Raw genomic sequence first — 14,843 nt, 5'->3', positions numbered from 1 at the left:
GGGTGGGGGGGTTGTTTGTTTGTTTGTTTAGGATGCTTAGCATCTCATAGAATGGAGCTAAGAATTAACCATCACTTGGTATTTCCAAAATTATCATATGATCTATTGCATAAAACTGTATTTTACAATTAAGTAATTATCTAGCAAAGTTAGGATTGCTGCATAGGCAGGATTGGAACAGCTTTAGACCAGCAGTGGAATGCTCTCCTGATGCCAGTGGATTAATACCACGTGCCTAAGCAAAAATTGTTTTTATTTTTTAAAGAATGATCATTTTAGGTAATGCTGTTTCTGCATTTAAAATAGTTAGCCTGTAGTACTAGATTTAAGACCTTAAATCTTTGTCTCACACCTGTAGTCTTACTGGAATTATACTGTGGTGTAACTATGGTTATCTAAAGCCCTGCTATTTTTGACATATGGGTAACGCATAAGAATATAATTTGAGAACTTCTCTAACAGAAGAAGTTTGAAGCATCTGTATTTTTTTATGCCATACAGTCATAAATTTCACACAAACTAATACATGTCCATTCATCTTATCCGTCACACTTCAGCCACAGAATTCCACTCAGATTCTGTCAGGACTCCCTCTGACTTTGGCTCAGACCCCACAGACTCCATTCCTCTTCAATTGGGGTGGGACTGCCACAAAAATTTTCTCTGGGAGATCCTGAAACTTTCCTTCTTACCTGAACTTATTTTTAATTTTTTTTTTTTTAATATTACAGACAAACAAATACATTACAAGTGCACAAAGAAGGAGATAACAAGCAATAGGGAAAATCCCTCTTTTGCTCTGTTCTTCCAAAAAGCAAACCCCTTTTCTTGGTGACAACCTGCAGCTGCAAAATTTTCATTGAATGGGCTGTGAGAGGTTATCACCAAGTTTTTGAGGGGGAGAATTATACACAGATGAGAGGAGCACAAGGATGAGTAAACCGAAAGAAGAGTCTAAGCATTCAGAGGACATAGGCTGGCGCAAGCAGGAGAAGCCTTTGCTGATAGGAGCTGGCTGTGTTTGGGAACTTACCCCCTGTGCAGACTTTGTTGAAGTCAGGGCAGCACTCCTTGTAGTGTTGGCAGCTATAATCACAGTGGCAGACATGCTCTCTAGAATACCCTTCCCCACATCTCCCTGTACAGCTCCATAAATCTAAAATCACACAACACCAGTGTAAACATTGCCAAACTGAAGTGGTATGTGAGGAAACTAAATGGCAAAGCAGGAAGATTTCCCTAAGGAATGCCATTTCTGTACTCAGAGCCATTTGGAAGTCCTTCCATCCATTTGGAAGTCCTGCAGATCAGAGCTGATCCCTGGGCCGGCCTGTGGGCAGGCAGCAGAGATGGGCTCTGTCTGGGCTGGTTTGTCCTGTTTCTCCTAAAAAAGCAGTGAGTCCTGAGGACCAGTTCGGTGACATGTCTGCACTGGTTATTGCATTCAGACTAGCTTGTTCCAATTTATCTGAGGCAATATATCAGGCACTATGTTGCTTCATTTTCTATCTTAATTCACTCTAAGCATGGCCACAGAAGTGTACCCGCACCAGCGTACCTGACAGATGCATTAGGTCTGTCAGATTTTTACTTTGGTAATGTTCTTTGTAATAAAATCAGCTCAAGTTTTAAATGTTGAGCATTGCCATAATAAGTATAGGTCCCCAGAACCATTTTTACTGACGGTTTTAAGCCTGCCTTTCACATAGTTGGTTTTTGTTTTTTTTTCCTCCAAAGTCAGAGAGGAATTTGGTGCTGACCCTGAGGTTAGGAGAAGTTGAGATCTGGTCCTACAACGTTCTACAAAGTGCTCTCTGTTTACTAATGAGAAGGTTGCTACCAGCAGAATAACCTAGGTGCTTATTTCACACTGGCATTATGGCTTGACTGCTGCAGTGCTGCAAAATGCCAGATAATAAATATGCGGTGCAGGCCACAGGTGGCAAGCAAGACATCAGAGGTCTGCTTCCAAAGTATCAGATATTCACCTGGGCTTACTCCCACTCCAACCTGAATCCCCCACTAATGTGATGCTCTGTCACTTCTTCTGGAAATGCAGGACCACAAGAGGACTGTCCCTAAATACAAACAAAAAGCTGAACAATCAGCAAGCTACAACGGACTTTGGATAACCAGCTGAAACACTGAGGAACAACAAGGAAAAAACAAGGAATAACATGTAACACAACACAACACCAAAGACAATCATTTCTACCAGCACACACACTGTGCGTGTGGAGGTAGAACACAGCAAAACAGAAGATGGAACCTGTGAACCTGTATTGTGATTTTTCAGCAATTCCGTTGTGAAGGATGGAAAACACCTCAATGCTTATAGTTGCTCTTGGCAAGAATCTGATTTTTGCTGGAAATAGTATTAAAGCACCCATGGACCTCAGGGGGTGCAGTGTCAGATATTGCTGCCCTGCAGGTAGCGTCTGACATCTGCTGAGCCCTGGTGAGCTGCTCACCTGTGCAGACCTTACATTCAGTATTCACAGGTAGTAATAAAATGTGTTTTACAAGCCAGTGATACACTGTGTTATCAGTGTAGCCGCTTCAGAGATCCTTGAGAAGAAGAACAGCAGGGGGCTTGCCAGGCCACCGGTCCTTTCATTCCTTCTTCATTGGGCTGTTTAGTTAGAAGGCAACTGCAGAGCTTTGAGAGTAAATTAAAATCTGCAGTATTATACATGTAGTTGCCAAAATCAGCCTCTGCATTTACTGGCAAAGAACTTAGTCCTACGTGCACATTCCTTTCCCCCAGCCCGTCCTGTTTAGGTATTTCTACCTCAATTTTATGGATATTATAATTCTAAATTCTTCCTTGAAGTATATGGCCAATCGCTTCTGCTAAATATATCAGTATAAGGACAACAGGATCAGTAGAATATGTCTGCAGGAAGAGACGTAAATTCATACGAGTCTTGCCTGATATTCATACATACATTATTTCTCAAAAACATAGGACTGTGCTCTACCAAAATTAATTTATGAAATTATTCAGTGAATATAGAACTGAATCATAATGACTGTGTGTGAAAAAAAAAAGTTTTAGAATTTAGTATTTTTATGAAGATAAATTCTAAGCTTTATTTTGAAGCTTTCTTATCATTTTTCAGATCTCCTTGGGAGCCTCCCTTCAACTGGATGTTACAGTACCTTGAGAAGCCACTTCTTGAATCAGGGACAGTGAAAGGATCACCAGGGATACACAAATTATGTTCCATATGATCATTACTTTCAGGTACGACATCATCCCTAAAAAGAAATAATTTCATCATTACATGCATTTCTTGTATTTTTCAATAATGAATTTGTTAAACTTGAAATGCATATCTTTATACAGAACATGTTTCACTGCAAACATACAGCTCACATTAAAATTACTCCAGGAGAAGTTGGTAATTTATAATTACTCCTTAAACCCTCTCATAGTTAGTAGCTGATTAGCTGCTAAATTTTTCAGTAAGACTAGGAATACTCATTGTTAACAAATGGGAGAATTTTTTGCAGTTCTTTATTAGGTGAGATCTGCAGTCAGTCTCCTCATGGGTGGTGTTTGGTACACCAGTCTCTAAGGCTACAATACTGATAAAGATAAATCTAGAACCAAAATCAGTACTGCCAAAAGAGCAATTAATCAGCATATTTTTATAAACATAATCCATCATCAAAATATTAGTGCTTAAGCATGACAAATGAAAGTGTAGAACAAAAGTAAATCTCTTTCAAAAAGGAAAAAGTCTGTTCTTTCTGTTCCAGCCCATCATTTTCTTTGCATCAGAATGCTCTGAGTAGAGAAAGGAATTACACTTACCTAACAAAGAATGTGCCTGTGCTCAGGGATGCTTCAGATGACTTATATATCACTTTATAACTACGCTGGGGTGAACTAATTAGTCTGCTTGTTAAACAAAACTGCCAGTGACAGCCTATGACAGCAAACTTTCCACATGTATTGGAAGAGATCCCAGATGACTAGACTAACACAACATCTGGAAAACACTCCCATTAAGAAAAAAGATTACTGAACAAAATAAACAGAGACTTACTAGTCAAAACACATTTTGATCACTGAAATGAACAAATTGTCCTGAATGTATCTGGAACACATTAGGTATTATTGTGTAGCAATAAAAAATAATTATAGGCAAATGCTGAGTATATTTTCTTTCCTGTCAAAAGAAGCTTGGTGACAGTAGCCTGAAATTATGCAGTACTATCTGCTACTGATGGTGTTTCTTCTCCAAAAATATTCAAGATCCAATTCATTCAGAAGTATATAATTCACCACTTGTGCACTGAATGTGTGCTACTTTCCCCTGAGCTGAATAGAAATGTTGCCAAGGTGCTGGCTAGAAATCAAACAATTTAGTCAAATTTCAAATTGATTATATGCAAAGCAACAAAAATGAATGAAAGAGACATTAAACTGTTCTGAAAGTCTTTGCGATCATTGATTTCCTATTCAGAGTATTAGGAATGGCTACTTGTAAAGCCCAGAGCTAAAGGACACTGTTTGGAAACTTGAGTGTCTAAATGACATTTAAAAATTAAATCTTTAAATGTAGCAATAGATCTGGTGCTGTCAAGGATTAGCATTTAAGAATTGGCATACATGTAATATTTAGTTGTCTGGTTTTGTTTTACAAGAGGAAATTTCACTTCATTTTGTAAGAAAAGTTGCAACAGACTCCACCTGAAAACGCTGCATTTCTTATATTTCAAGCAACTACTATTACTCTAAATTACAGTTTTCTGTTGTCAGGCCTTTGGAGCCCTGGAAACACTTTCTATTCAAAACTTCAGCTTTCTATTCAAAACTTTCTTAAAAGAGAGTATTAATCACACAGAGCTATCTTGAACTGTTGGGTAATTTTCACATTCTGGATAAGCTGTACATGTGACACTAGGGATATCATGAAACCTTTCCTCATTCATCATATTGGTTACTTTTGAATGTAGGCCTTTAAAGCTAAAACACTGGTGTGTCAACACTTCTTCTCCATTCACTATTATAAAAACCTAATACTCTACCTCTACAGAATATACCCACTCTATGGCTTCATTTAACTTACCAAAACATAGCAACTTCACAGTATTACACTGCTTTAGACCACTTTGAAGGAAAACATTTCCAACTAACCACCCTGCCACCCTAACCACCTAACCACCCTAACCAATTCAATTTGACAGAAAATGTTTTTTGTTGTTGTTGTTGGTTTTGTTTTTTTTTAATTTCAGAACAGGCTGCTTTTTATAAAAGAGCTCAAATCAAGTAAATAATTTTGAAGAATATTACTTGGTCAGAAAGCCAACGTTTTCAATGAACATTTTATCTCTACATTATAAAATTCTGAAAAGTAATGTTTGCTTTGTCTTTCAGGCAAAATATATAAAAACTTATCCTTGGTTCTATTAGGTAGATATGAGCTGAGCAGTAATTTAATTAGATAAAGGCTTCAGGCAGCATAAGCCCTTGATGAAATATTTTTATGCGTATCCCAAATGTTATCTATATTTCCTAACTTCACAGGCTGAGCACATTAAAAATAAAATAAATTGCTTTGCTTATATACTGAGATCATCACAGTTACAGCACTATTTTTTTTATTTAATTTTTGATTAATGAATCCCACATGCTGATGCCCATTACTCAGCTATATTCTTACGCCTTTCCAGGTCTTGGTTTTTTCTGAAGTTCATCAGCCAGCTACATTCATGATAGTGCTTTCTGGGGTGTGCTCATATCCTCTGAGATTCACGTGGAAAATGTATGCCAGTAAGATCCAAGAAAATGGTCATGGTGTCAGCCTGAGTCTGGTCTGACTCATGCTTTATTGCTTGTCAGTCCTATTATTGATCCCCAGTGTTAACCCATTAGTATCCTCAAAGTACAATTTCTACATTAGAAATAATAATTACATTTGGAACATTATGGATCCCTGTGAGAACTCAGGTGACTGCAATAGCAGTAGGGATGTGCAACAGGAGTTATACAGAGAAACTGAGCTGAGCAACAGTACAGCAAGTGAAAAGAAAAGAAAAGAAAAGAAAAGAAAAGAAAAGAAAAGAAAAGAAAAGAAAAGAAAAGAAAAGAAAAGAGAAAAGAAATGAAAAGAAGAGAAAAGAAGAAAAGAAAAGAAAAGAAAAAAGAAAAGAAAAGAAAAGAAAAGAAAAGAAAAGAAAAGAAAAGAAAAGAAAAGAAAAGAAAAGAAAAGAAAAGAAAAGAAAAGAAAAGAAAAGGTGTTTTTTAGAGCAGTCCTGATCTACTGAATACTCACTGATTAGTGTACCTCTTTTTAATCTTTACATAGAAGGAATCATAAAAGAAATGTAACTGAAAAATTAGATGAGAGTGTTGAGAGTTGAATTAAATTAGTTCCTAAGAAGAATTATGAAGAATCCCAGGAACACTTTTGCTTTCTTTCTTGGAGGGGTGAGGAAGGAGAATGATGTAGAGGAGGAAGAAGCCCTGATGTGGGAAGAGCATGGGGTTACAAATTAATTTTTCTGTCCAGCTGGTAACTGACCAAAGGATATTTCCTTTTATTACCTTTATGATCAATCACCTTTTTATACCGGTACTGCTTACATCTTATTTGCATATTTTATTTGAATCTGGGGGGGGGGGGAGAAAAAGAAGAAAAGGAAATAGTTAACTTTGAAAAACACTTAAATACACTGACTTAATGACTTTTAAGAATATTAATACCATTGGTTTTCTGTGATATATGAGTATTGTGAGAAGCAGGAGTATTGCAATGTATTCATCTCTAGCAAGCTGCTGTAATAAGAATTGGTCACAGACATTGTCCAGCTGATGTAAACACAGACTTCCTGCATTTCCAATTCCTCAGATGTTGACAGATTGATTTAAAAGTAAAAAGCAGAAGAAGAATCTGACTTAAAAATTATATTTTTCCACACAGTGATATCAGGTGAGGCAATAGCAGTAGATGGAAGATGAAGGCTGAAATCTGCATGGTGTCTGTGCTATTTTTATAGGACTATTGAGATCAGTAGGAAAACAGCTTTTATTCCAGAAGACCCTGTAATAGTTCTCAGAGCTGCAGACATTACTGAATATCCTGAGGAGCAGAAGGAGGGGAATCCAATCTGCTGTCTGTTACACATGGAGGTATGCATAACTTGATTTTCTCTGAAACCTCATCTCTAATCATCAATCAATAGCTATTATAATTATTCTCTGCAGATCCCAAATCTTTCCTCTGAAAGAAATGTACAGGATTTTGTCTCAAAGCTAGAGTGTGGATTTATTTGAATTAGGCTGGGTTGACATTTTGTGTGAATGCATACTCTGAGTCATGCAACCAGGCAGTTCCATGTCAGAAAGTTACGGGGAGAAATCTTCCAAGGACAGTGTCTGAGTGCAGGTGCAGGATGCTACTAAATCACAGCTATTAATCTCCCCTTTATTTCTAAGAATATTAGTTAGTCTGTTGAAATGGTTATCGATTTCAATCTAGACAGACTAAAAAGTGGCTACTGCCTCAGTCAAAGTGTCTCACAAAATGAATTGCATCCTGTATTTTCTGTTCTTTTTCAGTAAGGTAGCATATGAAATAATTCTCCTACTGAAAAAAGCAGGAAGAAAGCAAGACATTCAGCTACAGGAAGAAAAAAAATCACAAGAGGTTTGGCTGATGTGAGGATTGCAGATGATCAGAATTATAAGGAAAACAAACATGAGAGAGGAGCGTGGAATAGGAGAAAGAGGTAAACTTGGGAGAGTTGAAGAGGGAGTTCCCAATTAAAATTAAATTGCAGAAGCAGAAAGGGAAGAGGTTCTTGTTTAACTTGTGAATGAAAGACGCAGAAAATTATTTCAGACTGCAGTGATTTCATCCCCCTACAGGATCATTAATAAAGATTCCCAGAAACAGACACTACTCTTTACATGGCTTTTGCAAAGTGTCACCAAAAGAATCTGGGACAGCACTGCAAGTTTTTGTTCTATTCTCAGACCTAGTGTGAAGTAATTTTCCTGTTACACGAAGAATCATCTTTCTTAAACATCTCATTCAGGCTACTATAAATAATTTCCTTTACGCATGCTCAAGATTGCGCCTCATACACTGAAGCAAAAAAATATCTGTTTAAATATCTGTATTTAAGGGGAAAGTCTAACCGTGCAAATACATCACTTTTGAAAAGATTTTACTGAATGAAACAGAGTTCTTTATTAAGTATACGAATAAATGTAATGGATTAGGATTTTGTCAGGTAGAAAAATATAACACAGAGTACAAGAAATGGCATTGTCTTAAGTAAGGAAGGCTTCTGCAGCAGATGCCTACAACAAATAAGATCATTCCAAAAATGTAAGTTATTCAATGGGGCTGTATTACAGCACAGGTTGTGCAGTGCTTATCTAAATCTGACTTGGAATAACTGGCAGCAAAGGCAAGCCTCTTAGCCTGGCATTCTGAGGGAGTTGCAGGGCAAAATGAGGAAAATAACCCGATTTACTTGCTTGTAGCTTTCTTCTCTGTCAGGAAATTTATAGACATTGGTGTCTGTTTGCATATCATTAATCTGAGATTAGAAGTGAAGTGAGTATTAGTTGTTAGAAACCTGGAAGTCTGTTAAATTACCTGACTGTCTTGGGCACAAGTAGATGGGAGCAGGAATGGTCCTGACAAGGAGTTCAGTTCTTTACCTCCCTGGACTATTCACTTTTACAGTATGGGCTGCCACAACTAGAAGCTGCCATCAGGGCTGGTGATCTGATTTGGTTTTCATATTCTTCCCAAGATGCAGCTATGCTTGAGGATGGGTCATGCTTTAGAATGATAAAATGTCCAAGAACTCCATTGACAATTTTTTAAAGCTCAAAGTGTTAAATGGGACTGGCAGTTGCAGGGATTACAGCAGGAGGCCTGTAGCAGGGTGGTTGGAACTAGATGATCTTAAAGGACCCTTCCAACTCAAACCATTCTATGATTCTATAGGGGGTATGGGTGGAGGAGGTTGTGTTATAATGATTCATTCCACATCCTTCAAATTAAGGTTATGTTTTGGATTAAATTGAGATTATAAGAACCTAGTGATTCATCTCTGTGGCTTTCAGTTTTAGGAGTGTGTCTGGCAGAGACTGTTTAATCCCATTTACCATAGGGATTCATCAATATATTGATGTTATTAAGTTTATATTTGGACTCAGAACAGCTGTCTTTTCTACTCAGGTACCAAAGATACTAAAGGCCTAAAAGGAGTACTGGGATTCATGGACATGTTCTATTTTACTATGGGAACTGACCTGCAAAGTAAAATACAGTTTTTTTAAGTTTGTGCCAGTAAGATCCCAATTTATGGCTATACTGAGTAAATGCTCAGTCATGGCGTTTCAGTGTATTTCTGTAATGTTAATTTATGTTTCAGCTTCAGCCTGTGTTTTCAAATTACTTGCTGTGTTCCTTTCTGTAAAGATTGAACATATAACTGATATTAGTGTAAGGATGTGAGTTAGAATTAATATTTAGGCATTTACCACTTTAAGAAACAGTAAACGCAGGCAGATGTGCACCACGGCCATGAATGTGACTTTTTTAAAGGGATTGATCTCCAGATATAAAAAAGACTGGATTTAAGTTTCAAGGATCTAACAATTCAATAAATCAGCAGATACATTATCAAGGGCCTAAAGAAGTAGGGTTAGAGCTAGGCAAAATCAGTGTTTTACTTAGTCTCGAAGGAATGAGTCTTGTAATTGAGTTACAGTGGGTAGTGTGTGAAAAAGGCTTGTTATACCTGTTAAAAAAGAGGAGAGTTAAAATCACAATTGCATTAGGAACCATTTAATTTTAGAGTGAATTAACACTCTACTATATATGTAACACTATACTATATATGTACTATATATTTCACAGGCACATTACATCTGAGTGTTGGATTGATGGTAACAGCAGATCATGTTTCATGGTAGAGGGTTCAAAACCTAGGTGAGTTCCAAACTTTTGAAATGGTCTTTGGTATCTGTAAGGTTTACATCTACCGCCAGGAAGATTTATTAGTACGGATGTGAGGATGAAGCAGCTAAAGCAGGTGGACTACACTCAATCTCTGAAATTCATCTTAGAATTTAACAATGATGCACAAGTTGTACTTGCAGATAAAGAAAGACCTCCACTGAAAGTTTGTATTTGTTCTAAATCAATCTGTTTTAATGTAAAATCTCAGGACATTTAAAGTAGAAAGACCTGACGTCAACGTATGTGCCTAAAATATTAGATATCGTGGTAATGTATTCCTTCTTTTTAATTTACTATTTAGTGAAAATACTACAAAGAATCCAACATGTTTCTTTCCCTGTATGTGATAGATTTTAAACATGACGATGCTTACAAATTTCCAGGATAAATGTAAAAGTGTCATTTCCAATTCCAAAGGAGTTTCAGAATATGTACAAAATCTGAATATTGCTTTGATCATTGAATTTTTGAGCTTATAGCTTTTTTTTTATAGAAAACGTGAAGGATAGACTGGCTCTACTATCTGATTGTCCTCTTTCTATGTGACGTAGGTATGTGATGAGCCCTTTTGCTTCACTTCAGAATTGAAATAGGTATCCAGTGTTGGTAGTTGCTTTCTGTTTTGATCAGATGCATTATTAGATCCAGTGACAAATTGGGATAATTAAGGTAAACTTTACATTTCATATCTTAATGTGAAGTTTAGCAGCAGTGTTACAGGAAAGCTTGAATCCAGAGTAGTAAAGTGCAAGGAGGTTGTAGAGAACACAAGTAAAGACTAAGAGGCATTTAAAGCATAAATGAATGCTTCATTATGGGTGGAGATGAGGTATTGGTTTGTTCAGCCAGCGTGGCACTGATGGTAATAGGCTGGGTCGCAGACACAGGATGTGTGAGAAATACAGTTTAGCATCAGTAACGAGCTGCCAGATTGTAGGTAGCGAGACTAACTGGAATATACAGTCATGAGGGGAACAGGAGCAACTCCCTCTGCCAACAGATAGTGTGTGTTTTTGTACTTGGGAATCTACAGAGGCGGAATAAAAGGGCTGTGGAATTTGCAGAGGTTGCAAGAGCCTGGCATGGTTTTAGGGGTGATGTTATATTTGTAACATTATGTTCCAGAGCACTGTCTTGGGCTGATGACTCTGCCTTATTTCATGGTAACGCCCCAGTGTTCTCCTCCTGAGGGCTTCGACTGCTCAGAGAAGTTCATTATTTGGCCAGATAAAACTTTGCAGTTATTGTGACATGTTGTTGAGATTTTCTGATGATATTTAGCCCAGCACATCTAAGGGCTTCAGTGTCCTCCATCCAGTGAAAGTGGAGAAAATAAAAATATTAACTAAATACTGTGGTCTTATTTGGAACACTGTGAACATTTTGAGCTGCTTGTATACACAGTACTGAAACTATGACAGGTGAGAAGAGGGGCAGTGATAACAGATCAAGTAATGGAAAAATGCAGGAGGAAACTCTCTAAAAGGGTTTGGCTTGTTAATTCTAGCAGAGAAGGGCTTTGATTTTTGGGTGTAAACCCCTCCAGGCAGTAAGAATTGGAAGACTGAGCTGAAGAGGGTTATTGGAACTAAAGGAAAACAACAGCCTAAAGTCAAATAGTTCTAAGCAGTGTGTAAGCAAAATGAGGCAGGAAATTAAAACAAGGCTTCTAAGGACTGTATCGCTGAGGGTGTTAAAGAGCCTTCCCATCAGGCAAGTTTTGAGGTGGAGCTTGACGCTTTTTCACAGAATCATTAAGGTTGGAAAAGGCCTCTAGGATCATCAGGTCCAACTGTCAGACCATTCCCACCATGCTCTGGAAAGCGTGTCCCACAGTGCCCCAGCTCCACACCTCCAGGGACAACACTTCCCTGGGCAGCTTTTTCCACTGCTTTTGGATAAGATATTTTTCCTAATATCTGATCTGATTTTGAATGTGGTGAAAGGCTGCAGCAGCTGTGGATGATGCAGGAGTGCCTTCCTGCTGCCCCTCACTTGTGGCCCTGGTCTGCATAAGCAGAATAAAACAGCGAGATGGAAGCTCTACTGCTAACCTGCTGCCGTTCTGACACAGGACTGCTGAGCGGGGATGATTTCTTTAGAGACATTACTTCACTGTAAATGGATGTGATTTGTTTCCATTTACTAAGCTGTGTATCATGACCATCTGCTGAAGAGCCCTGTTTGGGCAGCTGGTAATGCTTTGCCATTACATAATTACACGAAGAGGCAACAAGAGTCTTTTCCAGCTTCCTGACACTAGAGCTGATATTCCACTTGAATCCCTTCCCTCCTGAGGGTAGTTTCCTTCTTAGCAGATTAGAGTGTTGAGGAAGTGGAGTGGAGAGCTCTTGTTCCTCTGAAATCAGTTCTTTTACTTCTGTGAGCTTTCTGCTTTTCTTGCTGGCTTTCTCTTGCTCACCATTTAAGCAGTATAGACTTCTATGAGAGTGAGAGTAGGAAAAATCAGTATGTACCACTTCATCAAAAATATATAATATTTTATATATAATATATATATAGTAATTCTTGCTGTTCAAAACAGTTCTCACCGAGTATTTTCATATTAGAAGAAATGATGTTGATTGAATTGTTGAAGGTCATTTTAAAATCCAATTATGAAATCAAAGCAAAATTTAAACTTGTATATTCTTACAGACAAAGAGGATAATCTTCAGTGTTGTGCTGTAGTATCTGACTGAAATACCAGTTAAGGATAACACGAAATCATTTAAGTAGAGCTTTCCATGTTCATGTATTTTATAGCAAAATCACATTACTAAATAGCAGAGTGTGAGAAAGCGTGTATTAACTGTTAGTCTGTCCATGTGACCTTCAAATGAAAGGCAATAGCTGCATTAACTGAGCTGTAAAATAAGGTCGTGTTTTTTGAAGTCCATTGTGATATGACTTTTTCATGGAAACAGTCTTAAATGTAGCTATTTCATATATTTCATATATGAATGCAAGAATGTTCTCACTGGAGAATGAAGACATCCACAGAACATGATAAATTGTTGTTTTCTCCCCTTTTAATGTCATGCAAACAGCATTCACCCTCTGTAATCTTAGCCTTATGCCAGGACAGTAGTTCGCTTGTGACTTGTGAGCCAACTGCAGACATTATGGCCGCTCAGTGATGATTCTGGGGACCTGATGTTACTTCTGTTCTTTTAAAGTTTTTTACATTTATTATAATAACTGTCTTGGTGTAAAATGCAGTAACATTTATTTGGAATGATTACTCTTTCACAAGACTCCCTGGCAGATTGCAGACTTTTACCAGATGTTCTGATCTACAAGTGCTGTTGTTCATCCTTCAAGTTAAAATTACCTTAAATAGGTCCAAAACAGCTTTAAAAAACCCCACTGCATAATATACGTGAATGCATTCAAATAATTTACTTACACAATCTCTGTTGAAAGCTGCAGAAGAAAGTTAACCAAGTAACTCTTACATACATGTTGCTATTGCCAGCAGAGTTTTTTTAATAATGCCTTGTTTGTGCTGCTTGTGCTGTTCACGTTGCTCACACTTAACCTAAAAATATGAATTAATTTTGTTGCGATAATTCAGGCGATAGCAATGATTATTAGCAAACCTAAAACTACAGTCCTTGCTCCCAAATCAATGTCTTTCAGTACTTCAGGAATGTTATGAAACCAGGACTTGGGCAGGATTGTTTTCTTCCTTTTTCTAATCTGGAACCACCTGAGGTGCATGGGTTACCCCATTCATTGTCTAGCTGCTTAAGATACAAGGAGTACATTGGTCCCTTTATTTTGCAACACCCTTTCACCCTTTGCCATGTCTACCCTTAATTTACCACCACAGAGTGATAAATTTTAAATCCTTTGAATTTTGGAGGGTGCTCCAAGAGTAATGCCTTCTATTGTGAGATATTGGCCCATGATATCAGAGACAGATGTTGGTGGGATAGCAATAGAGATTGAGCCTTCCCACCTATACTCCATTACAAGCTGTTGCTGTGTGGCAAATGGCAGCAAAGGGGCAGTCTGACAGAATGGTGTCTGTCTCAGAAGTGTGTACGAAACAAAAATATGTCATTGAATTCCTCCATGTGGGAAAAAAATGGCACTGATCGACATTCAGCAACATTTGCTGAACATTTATGGAGCCCTAGCAATGGATGTGAGCACACTGAAGAGTGGGTGGTGCATTTCAGCAGTGGTGACAGAGACAGTGGGTCATCTCTACTGGTGCAGGCTTTTACGACATGGCATGCAGGTTTCTGTTCATCACTGGCAAAAATGGATAGTTAATGATGGGCACTATGTTGAACAGTGTTATTCAGTAGATGAGAATCTGCTCTACCAAATAGTGTTATTGTTCTCATTGTATCTGTTGTAATTTCCCGGGAAATAAATATGAAATGTTACTTTCAAAGCAACCTATATAACTTTCCATAGATAGCCACGTTGTTTTCATGTATATGAAAATCTTATACTTCAGTGCAATTCAGACTAAATATATCACCTGAGGATGGTCTCTGGGTTGTTCAGAGAATTCAAAACATCTGTTCAAAGAGGCAAAGGCTGGGAGAAAAGCCACTGAGGAAACTATTTTGGTTTTGCCATCATCCATCCATCAGAGTATGTCAGAGGCTGAGGTTTATTTTAGCTAGAAGAAAAATGTATGGGATTTTCTCAGTTCTTCTTTAAGTTCTTAGAGATCTTTGGCATAGAGCTATTTGTTTTTCAGGCTGATAATTTTCTATTAACTTGTAGCACAAAAGATGTAATCAAAACCTGCACTACATGATTTAAGCAAAGCTTTAGGAATAACCAATGTCTAGTTTGTCAGAGTCTGCTGAGCCTAACTGC

The 14,843-nt window shown here is 37.7% G+C and overlaps 1 long non-coding RNA gene across 1 annotated transcript; it reads left to right on the top strand.

Moving 5' to 3' along the window:
- Positions 1–1,410: 1,410 nt before the first annotated feature.
- On the top strand, positions 1,411–8,896 carry LOC146543664 (uncharacterized). The gene is made up of 3 exons (XR_014885317.1): positions 1,411–3,247; positions 7,012–7,144; positions 7,574–8,896. It is a non-coding gene; the product is annotated as an uncharacterized LOC146543664 (long non-coding RNA).
- Positions 8,897–14,843: the final 5,947 nt, after the last annotated feature.

The sequence above is a fragment of the Meleagris gallopavo genome, chromosome 10 (genome assembly GCF_905368555.1).
Source record: "Meleagris gallopavo chromosome 10, MGAL_WU_HG_1.1, whole genome shotgun sequence".
In the NCBI taxonomy this organism is placed as follows: Eukaryota; Metazoa; Chordata; class Aves; order Galliformes; family Phasianidae; genus Meleagris; species Meleagris gallopavo.
The sequence above is the reverse complement of the archived record's forward strand: the minus strand, read 5'-3'. Positions and strand labels throughout refer to the sequence as shown.